Source organism: Puma concolor, chromosome A1 (assembly GCF_028749965.1).
Source record: "Puma concolor isolate L17-30 chromosome A1, mPumCon1.1.hap2, whole genome shotgun sequence".
NCBI classification, from domain to species: Eukaryota; Metazoa; Chordata; class Mammalia; order Carnivora; family Felidae; genus Puma; species Puma concolor.
Genome location: NC_141667.1, coordinates 167,402,726 through 167,414,966, shown reverse-complemented (window position 1 = coordinate 167,414,966; position 12,241 = coordinate 167,402,726). Strand labels below are relative to the sequence as shown.

At 38.3% G+C, this 12,241-nt stretch overlaps 1 pseudogene; it reads left to right on the top strand.

Moving 5' to 3' along the window:
* The first annotated feature begins 2,531 nt into the window (after positions 1 to 2,531).
* Positions 2,532 to 2,636, top strand: LOC147584634 (small nucleolar RNA U3; annotated as a pseudogene).
* The last annotated feature ends 9,605 nt before the right edge of the window (positions 2,637 to 12,241 follow it).

The window sequence follows — 12,241 nt, the reverse complement described above, 5'->3', positions numbered from 1 at the left end:
CTGAATAAAAAAAAAAAAAAAAAGCAAAAACCTGAAGAGGGACTCCTGGGTGGCTCAGTCGGTTAAGCGTCCAACTTTGGCTCAGGTCATGATCTCACAGTTTGTGGATTCAAGCCCTGCATTGGGCTCTGTGCTGATGTCTCAGAGCCTGGAGGCTGCTTCATATTATATGTCTCCCTCTCTCTGCCCTCCCCTCTCTTTCTCTCTCTCAAAAATAAATAAATATTAAAAAAATTGTTAAAAAATCCTGAGGAATATTTTGATTCTTACTTTTGTGGCTTCTAAAACACAGGATTCATGCTGCCGGTTTTTATGTCACGTTACCTTAGTTGAATTGTTATCGTGTTAATGATTTTGTAAATATATTTACTTATGAATGTGGGTATGCCATGAAAGTCATTATAAAAGATAGGGATCATCAAGCAGAATATAACAGTTGGGAATAATCTCAGTTAGAAACTGGTCCTGATATCCACTTTACTGTGGTTGGCTGTACAAACGCTGGGCCATGAATGTCAGAGACTGGATGACTGCATTGGGGATAAGTTATTCCAGAACTCAAATGTAGTCATGGGAAAAGCAAAGTTTTATGGAGTTAGAGGTGCACTGGGTATACTTATCTGCATGAAGAAGAGAACAAGGAATTTTTCTTTTCTCTGATGCCTTACACCTATCGGGGAACAGACTGGAAACAGAGACGTCTGCTGGAGATGGGGTGTTCTATGCCCTGCTCGAATGAATGTGTGTCCGCGTATATTGAAGCTTTATGCCATCTCCTGGGAACACCGCTTGGACCTGTTGGTGTGCCTCGTGATTTCCCTGTCTCAGTTTGACTGAGGTGATTTTTTTTCAGAGTATGTATTTTATATTTTGAGATTGTTTTCCGGAGGTGGACATTTTGGTTTTTGTTTGAAATCCGAGGCTTCTGTGTGTTATGCTACTAGGCAGTGAATGGACACATGTTACTTACTTCTTTCTTCTAATGGTCCACCTTCATGTTACCAGAAGCAGGTCTAGAGCTAGTTAGAGCCTGAGGAGTAGTCGCAAATGAGGAAAATTGCATATTTTATTTAAAAAAATTTGTATTAATGTTTGTTTTTTTGAGAGAGAGAGAGAGAAACAGCATGAGCAAGGGAGGGACAGAGAGAGAGAGGGAGACACAGAATCTGAAGCAGGTGCCAGGCTCTGAGCTGTCAGCACAGAGTTCCACGTGGAGCTTGAACTTGTGAACCATGAGATCATGACCTGAGCCGAGAAGTTGGACGCTTAACCAACTGAGCCACCCAGGCACCCCTATAGTTTCTGGTTGACCCAGAGTTTTCTTTCTTTTCAGTCCCAACCCTGTATTCATTTGTTTACTTTTAAAAATGTCTATCTGGTGATTTTTATGAATTTCATATAGGAGGCATTGGGAATCTGTCATGGAGCATTTATTTCCTTTCTTGTTTAAGTTTATTTATTTTGAAAGAAAGCAAGTGAAAGAAAGAGAACAAGAGAGAGAGAGGAGTGAGAACCAGTGGGAAGGGGCAGCGAGAGAGGGAGAGAGAGAAAGAATCCCAAGCAGGCTCCATGTTGTCAGCCCAGAGCCCTACATAGGACTCGAACTTATGGAACCATGAGATCATGACCTGAGCCAAGAAGTAGGACGCTTAACCAACTGAGCCACCCAGGCACCCTGAAAGCTTGCATATTTTCAAGATCAACTGTGTGTATGCATGAACAAGTGTTTCTGTGTGTGTTTTGCATAACCTGATTTATATTTTACACCTTTAATGCGTTCCCGTTTATGAATATTTCATTAGGAGCATTACCTGGTTATTTTATTTTTGTGCATTCACTAAGAATAATTAAGCCTTTATTTTATCTTGAATTCCACCCTGTGACAGAGACCAAGTTTTAACATCTGATAAAAACAAACAACTCCACATGCAGCCAGAGAGACCTGAGGACTTTACAAGGTTCTGTTTGGCTGAAATGCTTCATGGTCGATTGGCTGGGCTATTAGAGGATGGAGTACTTTCAGCTATGGGTTATGATGACCATCACATCGTGGTCATGTGTCACATCATGAAGTGAAGTAACAATGCACACATTTTATATGTTATACGGAAATGTCATTTGTTTCAATCAAATATTTGACATAGTCTAATGCAACAGATTTTTTGAAAAAAAATGCCTAGAGAGATGTTTTCTGATAATTTTTTTAAAAACTCTGAACATAAGAGCATCAATAAATGAATTGTAGTTGTATGAGTCACAATGATGGATTGTCCTAGACAACGGGTGGTGAGGAAAATTACTGAGATTTACTAAAATTCCAGCACAAATTATTTGACTTTTCTTTGCCTCCAAAGTAATGACCTTGGAGAGGCCCAAATAAGAAGGGTATTCCTCTGGTAACTAGTTCAGAAAGAACGCCAGTGTTTTTTAAATTAAGGTATGATTGTCACATTCATAATTTTGTTAACATTATTCATTAACTCAGAACAGCCTTTCTTACTCTCCTTTCATCTTAATGTTAATTTATTTTTAAGACTATACTTTCAGGGATCATTTATATAGTTCGTTACTAGAGAAGTTTCTCTGAATGTTTAATGTTGATTTATTTTTGAGAGAGAGAGAGAGGGAGACACAAATCCGAAGCAGGCTCCAAGCTCTGAGCTGTCAGCACAGAGCCCGACACTAGGCTCGAACTCAACAACAGCAAGATCATGACCTGAGCCAAAGTCGATCGCTTAACCGATTGAACCACCCAGGTTCCCCATTCCTCTCCTTTAAAAAAACAAAACAAAACAAAACAACAACTGTTATTCACAGGGTAAAGCATTGAACACGTGACCAAAATAATAAACCAAAAACAAACACTTTGCATGTTTCCATGGTATTTTTTCACGTGTGTGTATGTGCGCGTGTGTAAATGTGTGTGTATAGGTAAGGTGCTGGGACGAATCGATGAAGAGGGTGGAATTTAGGAATAACGTTATTCTTTTTGTGCGAGCTACCCAGAAGGCACTGTGTACATGGAAGAAGGTGTCATGCACGCTGACCTTGGGAGAGGAATGCCATTCATAAAGAATTCCATTTGGGCATACCTTCTTCAATCACAGCAGCCAACCACAGGTATTATTGAGCTATCGCTTTGTGTCATCCAGTCTCCTAGACACCATGACCAGTATAAAATGAGGTGGGAGATTGAATTCCCTTCTGCAAGAAGCTTTCAACACGATAATTTATTTACATTAAAACACACAAGAAACAAGAGGGTGAGAGTGTATACAGTAAGGTGGTAAATCGCGTGTAATAAATGATTAGTGTGCTCAGAGTTGAGAAATGGGGGGGGTCAGTATGCTATCTATTTTCAAATTTCAGGAAACTGACATCATGTTGCCACAGTCTCTACCGATTTTAGGAAGTTATGAGAATATCGATGTACGATCTGTTCATTTATTTTTCAATAACCCGTGTCATTTAAAGTATGATTTGTCTTATAAGAATAAATATGACACAAGAAGGTAGAAGATAGATAATGCGTTTTTAGGAGTCAGGTTAAAGTATGTAGCCCCAGAAATTAACCTGTAAGGAAATGCATGCTGTGGGGTTCGACAGAGTCATTAAATTTGGGTGTGGCAGTGGTTGAATAGGGCTGTACGAGACACTGCTCTTGGATGGTGACACGGAAAACCAATCATCAGCATCAGTTAGGCTCTTGTCCTTCTATTGTATTTTAAAAGGAACTCTACTTTCAACAGATACGAAATAAATAAAACTATCCAAGAAAATATTCCAAGCCCTTTCACCGTATACATTGGTAATATATAATATACGACATATATTCTCCTGTGAATTATTCTGTGACTACGAGGTGAAGGGTACACACTCTGGAGTGTGAAGGGAATTTCTGCTCTTCACACTTAAAAACAAATTTCGCAAAAAATGAAATGGAATCTTTCCAAGGTGACAAATTGTGAGATCCTTTTTTTTTTTTTCTTTAGCAAGTAGGAACCATTTTCTTTTACTTCTGAGATTTTCCTGAAGTGCTTACACATCATTTTGTGGTTTGGGACAAATAATGTGCCAAATGTTTGAGAAATTCTGCTGTCATATATCCTTTATAGCCATTAATTCCTCTTTTCAAAGTTGGAGGTCTTGGGAACAGTCATATCTTTACAAATTCCTCCTCCTGCTCCTCTGGGTCAGTTTCAGCTCTGACCACCACTATTTCCTTCAGTATTTCTATTGGGATTTAAGACATCATTAAAATAACTGGTTGTGTATGTGGATGTGTGTGTATGCCACAAACTTTTGCAGAATATATAATTCTGTAAGGTCTACAAAATTCAAATTCTTTCTTAAATGCAAACTAGTTTAGTTTCTTAATCATACAGTTAGACTTTCCACCGGTTTGTGCTTTATAATTTATAGCCTCAAAGTTCATGTGCAAAATACAAATATGTAGAGATGTTTTAGTCCCCAAAGAAAAAACAAATCTTGCCATTTATGTCAGATACCTATGATCTTTCTTCTAATGTGAATATTTTAGTATTTACAGGATATTTTAGGATCATTGTTTTAACACTGTTCTGATTTATAATAGCATGCTTATATGACAGTTATGGATGTCCACGTACATAATTAGATTTCCACGTTAGAGTTCTGGGGAAGTGTTTACCTTTGAAATTTCATACTTTATTTTCTTAAAAAAACAGCTACCAATACGGCTTACATTTGCCATTGATATTGACTAAAAGCAAAAGCCTTTGAAAACGAAGGAGTCTTAGATAGATAATCTCTTATTTCCTGACTCTAAACATTTTAAAGTATCTATTTAAAATTTTCTGGGTGCCTGGGTGGCTCGGTCAGTTAAACGTTCGACTTCGGCTCAGGTCATGATCTCACAGTTCGTGGGTTCAGGCCCGCATCAGGCTCTGTGCTGACAGCTCAGAGCCTGCAGCCTGTTTCAGATTCTGTGCCTCCCTCTCTCTCTGCCCCTCCCCTGCTCGTGCTCTGTCTCTGTCTCGCTCAAAAATAAATAAAACTTCTCTAATTTTGTTGAAATGTGTTGGTTCTAGAAATCATAATGCATTTGTCATTTTCTACTTATAATGCCTCCCCCCCACAAAGTATTGATTTGGGGGATGAGTTAAACATCTCACTAAATCCTAAAATTTCTTATAGATCTGATCAAAGACAGTGAAAGTAAAGCCACTGTTCAGTGTCTGTAACCAGGGGCTCTGATCTTCGATCCCTGAATAAATCTACGCCGCGTTATTCCACGTACTTCTGCCTACAATTCTAAATGAATCCGATCTCTAGGCCCCCTTTTGAGGCACACATTGAATTGAATTTATTTTAATTTGACATCTCTGTCATGTTTTGTGACTGTAACTTCAAGCAATTTTAGTATCTTGTTTTTTTAATTGTCAAGAAAAATTTTAGTCCTGGAAATAGTGCTGTTATTAAAAACAGAAGTGTCCCAAGCCAAAGCGTTAAAACATTATATCAATATTGAAATTGAATGCCATACTTCTGTGGAGATACAAAGTTAAGGGACGACTGTGATGTTCTTTAGCAAGATTAGAAAATCAGAATTTCGAGCTGTTCTTTGAGCGGTAAGCGTCATTAGCAGGTGGATAAGAGAAGGGGCGAGGTATATATTAGGTACCAAGTTGGAAATAAACTAACTGCAAGGAGGGCACATCACATCCAGCTGCTCCCTGTCAGCAGGGGGCAGCTGACACTGTATCTCATTTCCAGCTTGCCCCACTGAGACAGATGTGGTAATAAAAGGCAAGCGATCTAAGCAGCGGTAGTACTAAGAATTTATGAATGGGAAGTACCATTGGAAACTGGTCAGATTAGTTTCATGTGTATCTGGTGATATGAAGGCTCATGCTAGTTAGCCTTGGAACTCCATTGAGACAATACCTGTTTGTGTTTAAGCACAAGTTCCTTCATAGAGCCAGGTATGACACATCACCAGGGGCCATTAGTAACAATAGCCCCTTCCCCTTTTAAAGGAGCTCGCAAAGCACCGTGATGGTCCCATTATTTGGAGTTCTTGAGAAAATCCTGCTGGAGAAGCTTTTTTTTTTTTAATTTTTTAATGTTTTATTTATTTTTGAAAGAGAGAGAGAGACAGAGACAGAGCACGAACGGGCGTGGAACACAGAGAGAGGGAGACACAGAATCCAAAGCAGGCTCCAGGCTCTGAGCCGTCAGCACAGAGCCCGATGCGGGGCTCGAACCCACGAACCGTGAGATCATGACCTGAGCCAGAGTTGGACGCTCAACCGACTGAGCCACCCAGGCGCCCCTGGAGAAACTTTTGAAGGACACAGGTGTTGTAAACGACCTTATTCATGAGGTTACTCTAACTAGGCAACTCTGAGGGAAAACGGTGTTTGAATGTTTACAAGTGTCCACAAAACAGTAAAACACACACACACACACACACACACACACACAAACAGCTCAAGGAAACTTTAAAGTGTTTCTTCAGCTTATGTTTCAAAAAAGCAGATATGAGAACAGATACATAACATAAATAAGTGTTTGTGAGCATGATGCCATAAATAAATAGAATTGTTAAAGACAAAAAAGAAGAAAACAAAACATTTCTTGCTATGGAAAACGGGGACGCCAGTTATCACCATGATGTTGTCTACTTTGAGTTTTTCTTATATTTGTACACTATTAAAAAACAATTCTTTGAAAGGAATTCCATTTTAAGCATAAGTGTTGACCTGTAAAATTCCTTACCAAAATGATCTAATTTTACATGTGAAAATTCTCAGAAGAGCTCTGAGGTGCCCGGATTGAACTCACTTTAAATAAATCACAAATACCTAAAGGACTCAGAGAGAAAAACGAAAGACGCTGTGTTTCTCTAGCCTGAACTATGAAAAAGAGATTCACAATCCCCCTTTAGTTAGCCTTGGCGAATATCCTCCCTACAATTTCTGAAGTTAGAAAGGGAGAGCATTTTATTTGGCAGGCATGCTTGGTAAAACCTGGATAAAGTTCAAAACCTCTGGATGAAATTGGTGACCATTGTCACTTAGTTAATAAGCATCTATTGTCTATTTCCTACATGAGATATTCTTCAAAGTGCAATGGTACAGAAATAAGTGAGATATAGCCCTAAAAGACTGCACAATTTAGTGGGAACACACAAATTCTATTTAATAGTGGTTTGGGGATATGGCATTGACAATTATGCTAGCTGGTGGGTTCAGGCCACACCCTTCTCTAGATGTCCTCGAAATACACCATTTCAACCTCTTAACTGCCACGGAGCTTATGCAGGGAACTTTATACCACTTGAGTTAGGTTCAGGGACAAAGAATGTCTGCACAGTCCACTGATGTAAATACAGCCAAGGAACCTCATGATAGAAAATTAACTCAGACCAGAATTGAGATGAGGAGGTAGTCAAGGCTTATTGAATAATTTTTTTCCTGGCTTCCAAAAGATAGCCAACTGGAGAAAAAAGCCATAGGATTTATGAGGTACAAGGAAGGCCACTACATGCAATTATGTCTGGTATTATGAGCCAGACCCCTAGGTAGGTCTGAATACAGGAAGAAGCAACGTTGCTGGCAAGATCCTGCCTCCCCTGCTCTATCCCCAGCACACATGCGTCTCTGCGCCCTGGGGAAGAGAAGGGGGTGGCAATGGGTTGTCACAGAACCACCCCTTGCACAGGGGAGGCATTTCGGAAAAACTTCATCAACCGATGTACACAGTGTGATTCTCGGGTGGAGGTGAGAAGAACACCCTGGAGAGTGGTTCAGATGCTGTTGGCAGCAACACGACATCTTTATCTGCTTAACAAAGAAACACACTTCTTGTTCCCTGCTCCAGCTTCGGTCTCCGTGCACTCCGTCATTCATAGTAAGCAGGTGCTTAATACACGGGTGTGGAATTCGTAAATGGATGCCCAGAGGCTGTTACATTGCGCACCCCTCTGAAAGATGGCCCTGATAAAGAATATTCTCTTCCTCCCTTAGAATTGGTTTTGATTTCTTTGCTTGTTGGCTTTCTTAAAAAAAAAAAAAAAAACTTATTCAAGTATAATTGACATACAGTATTACGTTAGTTTCCTATGATGTACAGCATAATGTACACATCATGTACATTATACATGTACAGTTAGTACATATTATGTACAGTACAATAGTTCAACAATTCTGTATTTCTCAGTGATCATGACGGTAAGTATACTCTTAACCCCTTCATCTATTTCAGTGCCCCACATCCCTCTGGCAACCACCATTTTGTTCTCTGTATTTAAGAGTCTGGGTTTTTTGTTTGTCTCTGGTTTTCTTTGTTTGCTCAATTGTTTTGTTTCTTAAATTTGATTTCTTCGTTGGAGATTTTTGTGATAATTACATCTCAATATTGGGGACTGCTTGCCCTCTGTTAAAGAGTAATCTTTGTTTTCAATCTATTAGCCTGGAGATTTAAAAAATATTGTGTGAAATTCTGAAAATATGGATGTGGTATTTCTTTCTATTAAAAATACCAAGTAGAAAATTAATATAATTAAATATAATGTGCAAATATAATATATAGGATGTATGCAATATACATTTGTATATTTTGATTTTTGTTGATTTATACTATGATCTATTTTCTTTTCTTTCTTCTGATTACTTTGGGTTTACCTTAATCCTCACTTTTCATTTCTTAAGGAGGAAGCTGAAGTCATTTGAGACATTTCGTTTTTCCTAATTTTGTTCTTTAGTGTTGATCGATCTCGTATTGCTATTAGATGAGCTAAAATAGGGTGACTGTCCTGGTTTATCTGGGGAAGCTCACTCTAACCACATGAGCTCTGAAAAGAAGAAGGAGGAGGCAGAAGAATAGCCAAGAAACGTGAGATGCACGTGACACAGTTTCTGGATTTGACGATGGCTGGAGAAACCAGCAGCCAAGAAATGAGAGCAGCTTCTAGAAGCCTGAAAAGGCAAGGAAACAGATTCCTGAAAACTTCCAGAAGGAAAGCAGCCCTTCCAACACCTGGATTTTAACCCAGTGAAAAGTGGGTTGGTCCCCTGATGGACAAAACTATGCGATAACAATACAGCACGTTCAGTGAGTCACTGAGTCTGTGTCATTCATTATGACAACAGTCTGAAAGCTAAGGAAACCTAGCCATCAGGTTTACTAACCTTTTCCTTGGCCATATTGAATCTGCCATTAGTCTCAAGCACAGCGTTTTTCTTCCCAGACATTGCCATTTCTACCTCAGAAATTCAAGTTCGGTCTTTTTATATCCCCATGAGTCTGCCGAAATGTTTATTCTTTCCTCTACCATTTGAGATGTGGCGATACAAGCTGTTTAATGTTCTTGTCTACCAATTCTGTTATTTCTGTTGTTCCTGGATCTGTTTCAACGGACTGACTTTTTACCTCATTATAGGTGATCCTTTCCTACCTTTTTATGTACTCTGTAATTTCTGAATGGATGCTGAACAAGAGGAACATTCTGTGCTTCTGCACGTATTTTTATGCTGCAAGTACTCGAGCTCGGTACTAGACAGGGTTAGTCAGTTGAGAAAAGCTTGGTTCTTTTATATCTTTCTTTAAGGATTTGTTACATAGAACCAGATCTTCATTTTCTGTGGAATTAACTCCTCTTCTGGGGCAAAATCCTTCTCAGGACTCTCATCAATTCCCTCCAACTAGCACTTATTCTTCTGACTGTCCAGGAACTGTTCCCGTTGATTCTTCCATGTTTCAGGTATTTTCCTCATGTGCACATGCTGATCAACAGTGGTCAACCTAACTGTTGAGGACGGCCCTCTTCAGAACTCTGGAGTTTTCTCCCTGTGCAACTTTCTCCTGTCCTGCTGTCCTGAGAAGTCTGTCTGCCCTGCTTCTGCTGGACTCCCCCTATCGGCTCCTTGACTCCCAGTTCTGACCGTGTCTTCCCTTCCTCACACTGTGGGCTGGAAACTTCCTCCAAGAAGCAAGTGGGACCAGTCTCCCGGCTCGCCTTGTCTACTTCCCCATTTCTTATTTCTTAGAAATCTCTGCCCTGCCTTCTCTAGCATCTAAAGCCTGGAGGACTGTTTTTTCATGTGTTTTGCTTTAATATTTAGTTGTCTCAAGTGGGAGGGTAAGTCTTCCTGATTGCAAGCAGAGTGCTCTCTTGATAATCTGGTGTGCATCTTTTCAAGCTTTTTTCTACATACATATACTTCTACCTATGCATTTTTGCTTTTCAAATTGCTCTTTACACATAAAATATAATAAGCATATTTTCTTCTTTTTAAAAGTTCTTTATATACTCTTTCTTTTGGAGATGAATATCTTCGCTCATAACTTCTTTTTGTACATCTCTGATTATTCCCTTAGGATAAATTGTGACTGAGTTAATATTTTTAATGCATTGGCACATGTGGTCAAATTAGCCCTACCAACATATATATGTCTCTTCTTTTCTATACCAATTGTGAAAATCAGTTTTGTTTTTAATTGTCTGAGACAAAAATTGACTTCAGTTTTCTTTTTTAATTTTTTTTAAATGTTTTATTTATTTTTGAGAGAGAGACAGATTGTGAGTTGGGGAGGGGCTGAGAGAGAGGGAGACGCAGAATCTGAAGCAGGCTCTAGGCTCTGAGCCGTCAGCACAGAGCCCGAGGTGGGGCTTGAACCCATGAGCTGCGAGATCATGACCTGAGCCGAAGTCAGACGCTCAACTGACTGAGCCACCCAGGTGCCCCTACTTCAGTTTTTTTTTTTTTTTTTAAATCAGACAGTTTTTGCTTTAGTATGATACATTAAAAGCCTCAAGTTCAAAGTTATTTAGATACAGCAGCAATGATCACAGCACATTGGTCCGCTTAGACTTCAAGGAGTTCCAAAGCTTTTTATTAGGTGTGGAAAAGAAAAGATACGTATAGTTAAGAAGCTAAAAATAAAAAGGATTAAGAGTACACTTATCATGATGAACACCGAGTAATGTGTAGAATTGTTGAATCACTATCATGTATACCTGAAACTAACATAACACTGTATGCTCATTATGCTTTAATAAAAATAAGTTTTAAAATTTAAAAAAAGAAAAAAAAATTTCTAGTTATGTTGATGGTGTATTTTACTTTGATCATATTTTTACCTATCATTCTCATTTTCAACATTTTCAGTAAACTTCATTTTTAATTTGAAGTTTTAAAAATGTTATCAAGATGAAATTTAAAATTATGTGCATGGGTATTTCTTCGTGAATTGTCTGTTTGGTTCCTCACTTGCTTTTGTTAGTTGTCTCATTCCTTTTTTAATGGTTTGTCAGATTTCTTTTTGTTTTAAGCAGAATACACTGTGTACTCTTTAAATGATGTACCAAATCTGGTTTTAATTTTTGCATTTTAAGCAACTATTTCTTCTAAAAAACATTGTTAGCTCTATCAACTCTTTCTTTATGTTCAAGCCTTTGCTCATAATGTCACTTGATATTTTCCATCAGATGGGTAGATGTGCACTTATTACTTATTTGTATTTTTATTTTCTTTTAACTGTAATTTTACACTCACCGCTATAATTCATTGAAACTTGTGTTTTGATATATCGCGTAGGGTGATCTAACTTTATTTTGATGTGACTAATCAATGGTTCCTCTACATTTTAATATAATCAATTATATTATACTTACGTGTGTCTAATTTGAGTAACTACGCATACATACTTGTAATTTACTAGAATTGCATATGATATCAATATCAAGGAACAAATTTTAAGTCAGCAAAATAATAGTAGTATCTAGCACAGGTAGAGAAAAGCATACAGACTTTTCCTCAATTCATGGAGATGAATTGTTATATTTATATGTTACCCTGACACATCATATAAAGCCTTTGCCATGCATTCAAGAACTTTGTATTGCTGTTGATAACTGGAAACAGTATGCGACTGTTTTCATTACAATCTCTTAGGATTAGTGACAACACCCCCCACCCCCACCCCAACAGATTTAACGATGCGGAGAAGCGAAATACCTCATTTGTACACTTCATATACATTATTAATCGTTGACTCAAAAAATAAGGTTGTTCTTATTTAGATAATTACATATCAAAGTAGACCTAATTTAGGGTTAAGAGCAGGATTGCAATGTAATTGGTTTACATTCTCGTGGGTGTTATTTTATGCATTCCAAAATAATGTTTGTGATGAGGTTCATAGAATTTGCCAGACTTCCAAAGGAATCTATGGCCCCAAAATGATAATAATAAAG